The sequence below is a fragment of the Manis javanica genome, chromosome 2 (assembly GCF_040802235.1).
Source record: "Manis javanica isolate MJ-LG chromosome 2, MJ_LKY, whole genome shotgun sequence".
NCBI classification, from domain to species: Eukaryota; Metazoa; Chordata; class Mammalia; order Pholidota; family Manidae; genus Manis; species Manis javanica.
In genome coordinates this window covers 169,938,415-169,948,280 of record NC_133157.1, presented here as the reverse complement: position 1 = coordinate 169,948,280, position 9,866 = coordinate 169,938,415, and positions in this window count along the sequence as shown.

Below are 9,866 nucleotides of genomic sequence, written 5' to 3'. Positions count from 1 at the left end.
ATATGAGATTTTCCAAATTAAATTATGTTAAGCCAATATACACTTTAATATTATCTTTAATGTCTTTTAACATATTACATCTTACTGTTGACTGCGTTTTCATGCAACTCCAACAATAACAAAATAACTCTTAATTTTTTTTATCCCTGCCCTTTCACCATGGAGATGCAATGAATTTATAACATGCTGTGAAGTCTGAATTGTGCCTGAGAGCCGTGCTTGAATGAGGTCCTTCAGAATAAACTCTATCGAGCTTGACTCTCCTATCTTGTACATTATCTCAGTAAGAGACTACCTGGGGTCAGATTCTGTATTAAGTAGTTTTAATTTGTTAAGACACTGAATTATATCATGAAAACAAATTTATTTTTTAAAGTTAATTTTAAGAAAGAAAATGCAATCACCCACAACTAATGCTAACTAAATCAAGAATAAAGACATTTTGGTGGGAGCAGAAAGAGTGTGGATAAATACAATAAATTTTGTTTAGCTAAAAGAAAATATAAGGCATTGGAAAATACATGGGTAAGAAAATCTTTACTTTTAGAGACAATAATCTGAATATGTTGTATTAGCAATTAACTCAGAAGTAATGATTGGAGTTATTTTGGATAATTATCTTAATTCTCTGACCCTCAATTTCCTCATTTGCTAATACGTATTTTCTTTTTAAAAATCAGGTTAAACTGAAGTAATAGAGGTAATAGAGCACCATTAAACTATTGTATTAGGTAGCATCTGAAAATTAATCTTACTAATATTGATATGTCATATGTTTGAGAAATCAAGGCCAAATCTCATAAAAGACATGTTAGTTATTTCCAAGCAAATGATGACACTACTAGGAAACTATAATTTTTTATTTTGATTTTTTTACTTTTTTGTAAGCCACCCCCTCTCCTAGATTCCACTACTTATTCCAAATTCCAGTGTCCCAAGGAAAGGTCACCAATTGATCCACACTGATAAGCTATCCAACTTTGATCAAATTAACTATGTTCATCTTTCACATGATGATTACCAGGGGCCACCAATGTTGGGAAGGTGGAATGGTCCTAGAGCTTAAGAAAGAGGTTATGAAGTGGTTGAGAACTGAGGCTTTGAAGTCAAATCATCTGGGTTAGTTTCCTGACTCTGCTGTTTCCAAGCTATAGGAATTTGGTCCAGTCATTTAGCTTTTCTGTGCCTTAGTTTTCTAACCTATGAAAAGGGATGATAATAGCCCAAACTTCGCAGAGTTGTGGGGATTAAAACCTATAGTGAACCCTCTGGTATAGTGAGCCCTTTGTAAATGTTAGCTGATAATGTCCTCACCATAGATCAGGGAAAATTATTTAGATATTGATTTCTTATTTCTTTCTCACTCTATTTTTCTTACTCTGGATCAATCACATTAGCCATTAGTTATTCCTAATATCAGTTCTCCTTCACAGTGTTAAAATCCTTGATTCTTTGGGCACATAGGTTTTCAGAATAAGAATTATGTATCTTTGCGCTGTTCTGAATGTGTTGCCATGTGAGTAAATGTAGACTATAGACATATTAGGTGAAAGGTGTGCACATCCAGCACTCTTCCTTCCTAAGACATGTTGCCTATTTCCCCAGTCCTCCCTCTAACTGCACGGAATCAGGAAATGACAGAGCCCCCGTCTTGACCTAGAGTCCTGTCATAGAATGGGACAGCTGTGACACCCTTGTGGAACAGAGCCACAACTATAGCCCTGAGATGTTTGCATCCTACATGTACATGCAAAAAGAATGAATTTTTTATAGTTTTGGGGGAGCATTTTTTATAATTGCTAAACACATATCCTAATAAAAAGCCTATGGGAATTTCTTAATTTTATCTATTCATTCATGATATACCCTAACAGATTCCCTAGGTCCCTCATATTAATTTATTATTGGATTCTTCAAATAAATATTTACAGGTGCTGTTTATATTCCTTAACAAAATACTGTCTTTATATTCTAGTTATCACCTTTCAAGAATCTCCATAGTTGGTATTATCTGTAGGTTTTGCTAACATGTATGTGGAAAGTTAACATGTGTGTGATACACATTCTCAGATGTTATTACCCAAATAAGGCTAGCATCAAAAAATAGGTTACATATTTTCTGGATTCTACAAATGTGTGAATACCATGTTTAAACTTGTTTTTTTTTGCAAGAACATACCTCTTAAAATGTCTAGATGTAACACTTTCTGTGCAGGTATCATCTTGAAAATTTTTGTTTTCACCTCATATACATGCTATAGTCTTCGTGTATTTTTTGAGTGAACTTTGATAATTTAAAATTTCTTGGAATAAATTTATCAAAAAGTCATTTGGAGGTCAATCATGTATTTTAGTATAAGAGAGTGTTAGATAATATTAAGCAATTCTTGTTCTATAAAAATATGTTTTCATTTTTTAAAAAGTATAGAACTGCACCATGTAAGAACATGTTCGTTATGCTTCAGAAGATTGGAGACTGACGAGAATTAGGCTTGAGATGGATTAATGATTGTACATTGAGCATTGACCCCCCCTATACTGAATTTTATTGTTGTTAACAACCATTTGATCAACAAATATGAGAGATGCCCTCTCAAAAAAAAAAAAAGTATAGAACTGCCAAGTGACAAATATCATTATATCATGTCTGCTATAAAATATTTTTAAAAAATCAGTAGAAAATAAAAAGTGAACAAGAGATGATAATAGATTCATCACTGTTAAATCTAGAGATTATGTTATGCCCACTCACTTTAAAATTCATTCTACTTTATATATCTAGATCTATCTACATGTTGGTGTAGCTATAGGTATAGAATCCAGAACTCTCTATAAGTACTTTATAGGAAGCTATAAATACATAGCTACATAGCTATAGATAGATCTAGGTGTACAAATTTGTTATTAAAAGGGAAAAATTAAAGATCAAACAGAACTTGAGATTTGAAAACCACTAATAAGAATGAGAACAGATTACTGTGATCTCAGCTATCCTGGTTAACCAGTTCTTCTAAGAGATCGGTCCAATAAAGTATGATTTGTGACTTTAAAAAATCATTAACAGTTATTTTCCTAAATTATTAGATATGTTAGTTATATCTGCAACGATATTGTGCAACAGACTAGCTCCAAATTTAGTGATTTACAAAGAAAAGGCATATTTCTCTTGATTAGCTTTGAAAAGATTCAAATTGATAGTTGCTTAAAATCACTATATATTGCATTATTTATAATTATATTATTTTCCTTCCACATAAATAAATTGCTGAATTCAAATTCATTAACTCCTTGTATTTCTTAGAATTATTATCATTTAAAAATATTGTCTAATCCAATTCAGGGCTTATTTTTTCATTTTTTCATATTACTTGTTTAGTAGTACAAACATTGAAATTTTTCTCTTTTCTTCTAATTACATCTCCTAAAAGCTGCTTCCCATATGTTTAGTAATTTCTGTTGGGTTGCTTTCTACTGTCTATAATTTAAGTATGGATTTCTTCTTGGGGGCAAGATTTATTACTTAAGCTGTAATTGAGTGTTATTTCCATCTCAAACCTTTTTTTTTTTTGGTCAGTGTCCATGGCTGAGGTGTAACACAGTCCATTTGAGAAATCTCTTCCAGTTCAGGATCTCCCTAATCCCCTTTTCCTTGGTTTGCTTCTAATTCTAATGTTCACAGGCTTACTTTATGACAAGTCGTTGTTGGGGGGTTGATGTTTGATGATGTAGCTGGACTGAATCACTCTCATTTATCCACATTGGATTAGTAAATGTTCATATTCCCATTCGGTCAAGAGATTTTCTAGTCTACTGGTCCCAAACCCTCTGGGCACAGGGAAATTTTGTAAAACATCCCAAATCATTTGTATAGACAAAGTACACAGCCATTTTTAACCTAAGCTGGAAAGGCTGCTGTTTCAATAAGAGTCTATTTTGTTCCCATTTTAGAGTAAATGTCTTGGTATTATTGTTTATTTAACAATCTATTATCAATTACTATACTTAATAAAACATTATGACCTACACAATTTTTTCTCTAAGGAACACCTAGAAAAATAGCCTCATTATGAAAATGATATATGGGTTATCATTTTATTATACTTTGTAATTAAAGTTCTAATAACAAAATAACCTTAATAATCATAGATCAAATTACATTAAAAAATTATATTTTATAGTATTGATACTTTAGCATTATTTTTTTTATTAAATACTGAAAAAATATCTTAATATCCTCTTCTGCCGTCTTGCTATGTTTACATTTTCTTAGGAATCTTGTTCTTTATATATTCAGATAAATGTTATTAGGTGTTCGAAGCAATTTTGTCTTCCTTGTGTATTTTCAAAATATTCTCTTCCTTAGGTTGAAGCCAGGGTAAGCTTTCATCAGTTTAGCAACTATATCTCAGTGTTAATGGAAAAATCTTAGTTAAATGCTTGGTTTAGGTTGTCCATTAACCTTAGTTATTGGTTGTGATGTAGACTTTTGTCATGGTCTGTATGTCCACATGGAATTGATTGTAACATTAATAGATGATTCAGTGAAGTGCTTAGATACCATTTAAATTTTAAGCACCAATATTTGAACACATTGCTCAATGTTTTTATAAAAGCACATATGCATATGTATGTCTATAAATCTATATACCTTTACAGATGTGTAAAGTACTCTGATAAATCAGAGCTTTTATGTTATAGGCTGAATGATTTTACCTGTCCACATTTCCCCTTACTGGTTACATAGTGCTTCTTTCAGGAAATGAAATCAATTTTCCATTTATTCTTATCTTGATCCTTGTGCTTTAACCTTACCCCTACCCATGATAAAACAGCACTCCACAGTTCCATTAATTTGTTTTTTTGTTTTTTACAGTCTTGGTGTACAATATGGTGTCATCTGTTTTTTTTTTTTTTTAGATAATTATTTTTTATTGAAGGGTAGTTGACACACAGTATTATATTAGTTTCTGGTGTACAACACAGTGATTCAACATTTATATACATGATAATTCAAGGTACCAGCTATCACCATACCAAGTTGTTATAATATTTTGACTATATTCCTTATGCTATACATTACATCCCGGTTACTTATCTTTTTTACAATTGGAAGTGTGTACTTTTTTTTTTTTTTGTGAGAGCATCTCTCCTATTTATTTATCAAATGGTTGTTAACAACAATAAAATTCTGTATAGGGGAGTCAATGCTCAATGCACAATCATTAATCCACCCCAAGCCTAGTTTTCGTCAGTCTCCAATCTTCTGAAGCATAACGAACAAGTTCTTACATGGAGAACAAATTCTTACATAGTGAATAAATTACATGGTGAACAGTACAAGGGCAGTCTTCAAAGAAACTTTTGGTTTTGATCATGCATTATGAACTATAAACAATCAGGTCAAATATGAATATTTGATTTTTATACTTGATTTATATGTGGATACCACATTTCTCTCTTTATTATTATTATTTTTAATAAAATGCTGAAGTGGTAGGTAGATGCAAGATAAAGGTAGAAAACATAGTTTAGTGTTGTAAGAGAGCAAATGTAGATGATCAGCTGTGTGCCTATAGACTAAGTATTAATCCAAGCTAGACAAGGGCAACAAAACATCCATGGATGCAGAAGATTTCTCTCAAAACAGGGGGGGGGTGAGGTTCTAAGCTTCACCTCTGTTGATCCTCAAATTCTCACCTGATGGCCCCCCTGCGACTGTGCCTGTCTTAGGTTGTTCCTCCCTTGAGGAATCTTACCCGTCTCTGGCTAACCAGTCATCTTCCGGGGCCATACATGGAAATGTAAAGATGGTAAGTCAGAGAGAAGCCTTATTGTTTGAAAAGGTTAGTTTTTTACTTCTTTGTAGATTTATGGTGGCATCTGTTTTTAATTATAAGTATATTGATATTCACTTTCCCATCCTACATTTCCCCCTTCATTTTTCCTAATACACATTGTCCCCTTCAAAGAAATCTAATGGCTTATAGTTTAATAGATCTGATTTATTTCAGAGAAATATTGTCTTTCATCCAGTAAGATGTGAACAGATCCTCTTTAAAGGAGGATGACAGCTCATCTTCTGCGTTAAGCATAAATAACCTTAATAAATTGGGCTCAGGAATTATATATATATATATATATATATATATATATATATATGGGACCTGTTAGTCCATCCATTTTATCTATTTCAATTAAAATGGTAAAAATTATCTCGTAGGTATAATATACCCTTTTTTCACTTAGGCTATTCTAATTATTTACTACAAATAAATAGTAAAATTAAAATCCTTAACAAAATTTTTCTGATTTTCAGTATAGTGTTTAATGAACTAAGAAAATAATAAAAAACAATTTTGACCTCAGTGTTTTTTTTCTCAGCGGGATACTCCCTTTGTCAGTTAATAGAGCCTTTGGTGTTTAAAGTCAGGCTGCTTCATGACTGCTCAGGGATAATTAAAACAACCCCCTCCCCCACAAAAACCAGATGTCGATATTAAACTGATGGCCTGTTTCACTGAAAGTAAAATCACCATGTAAAATGGCTTAAAGTTGTCAGAATCTAGATGTTTTTCTAACATGTTAAATATGAATGTTAATCCAACCCACAGAGTGAAAAATTACTGGCAAGAAATAAACCATTTATTCTTCTAAATGATATTCAAATGACCTAAAATAATTAAAAGACTCCAGTGTGCTTAATGTTAGTTATGCATGCTCTATGGTGACTAAGTTTATATAGTAGTTGAAAGAAAGAAATGATTTACAAAATTGTCCTGAAGTGATGGCCCTGGTTATATGTCTTCTATGACTTTTCAGTGATATGTAAGAAATTGATGACTGGCCCAAAAAGATCAAAGAGCGTAAGAACAGAGTAATTAAAACAAACTGTTCATTCAATAACTAGTGAGACTTTTTGTTGAATGGCTTTATCTCTCACTGTGACCTTTGTGTGTGCCCTTAGGCCAATGAATTAAGTCTATGAGACTTAATCCACTGGATGACTCATACAAAAATAAAACCTTTAGTTTCATGGTGTTATGTTGAGATATGTGATTTAACCACTAAAAAACATAGTCAAAGAGATTATTACAACTTAGCTGTCACCTCCACAGACAATTAATATGGTATATAATAAAAAGTATAATCATGTCACCGACAATCCTTACGATTTGTGCTGAGTTTGGGTCCATGCCTCTTAGTATGAATAGATATGACTTTTTTACTGGTTGACTAAAAGCTGATGAGAGGATCAGATCACCAATGTTTCACTGAAAGCAAAATCAGTGAAGAGGCTAGACTTCAAGCGTCAGAATTCCATTGTTGGCAATAATTTCCATTTTCCAGTGATGGTACAGAAGCAGAGAGCAGCCACAGGACACAAGATCAGGACAAGAAGGAGATTTCCAATGACTGTGTTGCATCAGCCATTAGAGACCCTAGTCCATCATTTTTCAGTCTCTAAATTGGACATAATTATTTAACCCCAAATAAGAAATGCAATCTTTGTTGCATAACTGAATCTGTAGGCTAAGTAATGACTCCCTCATTTATTTGGAATTACTGAGTTTTAGGCCTTTCAAATCCAATTTAGAAAACAATAGGAATGATTCTGATTCACAGGCTGAGTGTGTGAAACTGAGGAAAGAACTAATAAGTAAAGAAAAAGACATGGAAGTCAATCACTAAAATCTTGCATCACCAGGCCCAAGGGACCTAAATCATTTCCCTGTGTCATTTCCTGGGTGCGTTTGTCTCTCTCCTGGTCCACCACACTCCATGCCCCTTTTTGGATTCACTCTCCTTCAACATTTCCACCACTTTGCCACTCCATCTTCCTTTTTACTTCCCCTAGGATAGAGAGAGGATTGACAAAGTTGGTGGATTCTGTTCATATTCTGCACTAGTGGAACATTTCAAGCCATAAATTGAAAGCTCTGAATATCACCTCCTCAATCTGTAAGATCTTCTACATATACCATGTCAACGGGATCCATCCTTTTGCCAGAAGTCAGTGCCCAATAATTCAGCCTCTTTCACATCAAATTAAAGGATCTAGGCCGTTCAAGGCAATTTGTAACCAATGTTAAAATGAAACAGTATAAAAGGAAAGAGGAAGAGGGAACAAAAATGCTTGATTTCCACAATTCTAGTTAGGTTCCTTGTGTGAACAAGACTTAGGGAGGGATATGATATTTAGATAACACTTGAGGGAGGTTTGTTTTTCTCTGTTTTTAAGATTAGAGGACTTTAAGTACTGTCACAACATGCTCATAAATTCTTACCCACATTACAAATCATAATCGCACATTTCCAAGCTAACAGAATTTACAAGAAATAGTGTTATTTCTCCAAAGAACTCAGTACCTTATACAAGTCATCAGTTCAACTGATTTATTATTCAGTGTGATTTAAAATTAGGTGGAAAAAGAAGCAGGGCAAGATTGTTTGCCTGTCCATGATTATATTGAATTTTGTGCATAAATCTACACATCGTTATGATGTGTTCATTCAGATAAATGCTTTTGCTTAAAGAGGTGGCTTTGTATCTTACAGAATATTGCATTTTAGACTTTATTTTAACAAAAAAATTCAGTATTATTTTTAAAATATGCCTCATGATCTATATGGAGGCTTTGTCTTTTTTCAGAACAAGGTCTCTAAAATCAGATTTCCCTGATTAATTTTTACATGTTATGAATTATTCATCACTTATTCATTATGAACCAAATAAGCTGATATTACAGAACTCATAAAAAAAGGTAGTAATGCAACACTAAATCAAAGCCAGTCAGTTTAAAAGCAGAGCTATCTTGCTTTCATGTGTTTCTTATTCTAGAGATGCTGTCAGCTGGTATTACAACATTTGTATCAAATCAAAAAGCAGATAGAAATTTACAATACTATTTATCCTATTATATTTTATCACATCCTCCAAACTTCATACTTAGAAATCCACTGAACACACTCTGTATAGAAATGATAAGATAGGTTTCTAAGCCAGAAAGGTATTTTAAATAATTTCATCCATTTTTTATGATTAGTTGAATTTCTTATTCTTTTTGCTTCTGAAGTGAAAAATGGTACATCAAATGTTTTTCTGCTACATAGCAGTCATTGATTTTAATGAATTGTGAAAGTGTTCAGCAGTAGCATAGAAACAAGTGCTGTTTCCTAGGTTAAAAGTAGTGTGTGCTTCAAGTGGCAGACTTAAACCCGGGAAAGAGTTACACATACAACATGGGACTGGCACTGGGGAGACTTGGTTCTTGCTAAGAAAATGCATGCTAAGCAATATGGACTTTGCAGCAGGGGAGGGAGGACAGGCAGGACTCTGGAGAATTTTAGATGTGACTTTACAGAGAAAATATTTCATTTACTTGAGTATGCATGTAGGCATAGCTATTGTAATATATTTATTCTGTCTCTTTCTAAAGTAATTTGAAGTTACCTTAAAAACTGCATTTTATACAAATCATTCTAAAATTGATTAGTCATTAAAAAATTATTGAACACCTACCTAGGCATCATTCTTTATGTGAATTAATTCATTTAATTATCCCAAAACTCTATGAGTGATTATATTATGAACATTATACAGATCTAGAAATTAAGACTAAGAGAATGTATGCAACTTGCTCAGTATCATCCAGATAGCATGTTGATGGAATATAAAGTCAGTCATCTCATCCCAAGGATTGCTAAACAGAAAATAAGGCCATAATTGTAAAACAAATTGTTTTTTTCTTATGACTAGAATGTTGAATATGTAAAAATTATAGCTATCATCATGAAATCTGGATTTTGGTCAATTTATTATCTTGTCATCTGTTCAATGATTTTAGCTTGATCATTAAAAAAATTAT